The 1,404-nt window shown below is 39.5% G+C and overlaps 1 pseudogene; it reads left to right on the top strand.

Moving 5' to 3' along the window:
- The first annotated feature begins 258 nt into the window (after positions 1 to 258).
- LOC129888115 (5S ribosomal RNA) lies at positions 259 to 378 on the top strand (annotated as a pseudogene).
- The last annotated feature ends 1,026 nt before the right edge of the window (positions 379 to 1,404 follow it).

Below are 1,404 nucleotides of genomic sequence, written 5' to 3'. Positions count from 1 at the left end.
TGGACTGTGTAGTGAGTCTTGTATCCCAGGTCATATTGTGGAATCTTCGACCTCGCATATTACTTCCTTCCTTTTGTACATGACATTAACTAGTGCCATGTTGAGGATCTGTGGCATTCAAGTGCGCCATCAGTTAGTACTTAGCTAATCCTGCTTATTTATCTTAAGTCCTTTATACAATTCCCTCAACGTAACTGATAGTATTCTAGGTATATAATCTCATGTCGTTTCTCCGCCGCTAGTTTAGATTCTTCCATCTTGCGCGACCACACCCGCACTATCTCACTAAATTCCACCAGAATTTATAAGTTAAGCGTGCTTGGGTGAGAGAAATACTGGGATGGGTGACCTCCTTGGGAAGTCCTCATGTCGCGTTTCATGGTAATCCTTGCAATAATATACGGGGCACTCAACTTAGCCAAAGATTTATCTTAGCGTTGTCTCACCAGTCTTTATGTGTTGCCTTGCCCTTTCCTCTGTTAACTTGCAATCGATATAGGGGTAGCTCTTTAGTTCCACTACAACCATGTCCTTTTTTTTCATTTTGCTTTAACTCCTCCTATTGTATTCACCCCTTTTTGTATGCACCCATTCATTAGTGTTGGCTACCGAATAGAGCTAAAGTTCGTTCATATAGTGACCTTTAAAGCCACTTTGAGTTTTGTCTATCCTTAGCCAGCATAGTTTTAAAGAAATTTGGTATATAAGCTTGCCAATCCTATAGTAACTAGTTAGTCCTATCCGTCTTATTTAAATAATTTCATAATTTTTCCTTACTCCCGCTTTTAACCTTCTTGACACATTCTCGTGTCATTCTGTACCTTTACGAGAATATGAGAGAGATCAAGAAATACCTTGTCGCACTTCTTTCTATTTCCTTATTTACTCCTTGCTCATCTTATCTCCTACCATAGGAGTCTTGCTATTTCTTTTCCTTGGTTATTTATCTATCGCAATATCATTTGCGACCAACTCTACAGCCAACATGTGGCTTTTGATCTAGCATGTTGTCATTATCCTTCAAAGTGTCCCTTGAGTTATTCGATATCCTTTCATTGGTATATTCTTTTGCTTTTATACGTGCCCACCTTTTAGTGTTATATCGTTCAGGGTCTCGTCAAAACTTCTTAACGTTGTCTTACACACCATTCTGACTTCTACCCAATTACTAGTGGCTTCCAGATCTTTCTAACTTTGTTCAGCAAGGGATCTTATTGTAGTTTATACATCCGTCTGAAGCATGTTTCCCCATCAATTGCCTCCATCTTAACCTGGTAGTCCTCTCACTTGCTTCCCCCCTTAGAGGGTACTTATATGTTACACCCCGTACTTTGGTACCTTGGAATGCTTTGTAAGCTTCCTAAGTTTTGGGAAGGCTCTTAAGGTTCTTAGAATTCATCATGT

This window comes from Solanum dulcamara, chromosome 4 (assembly GCF_947179165.1).
Source record: "Solanum dulcamara chromosome 4, daSolDulc1.2, whole genome shotgun sequence".
Taxonomy (NCBI): Eukaryota; Viridiplantae; Streptophyta; class Magnoliopsida; order Solanales; family Solanaceae; genus Solanum; species Solanum dulcamara.
This window is presented reverse-complemented; position numbering and strand designations above follow the sequence as displayed.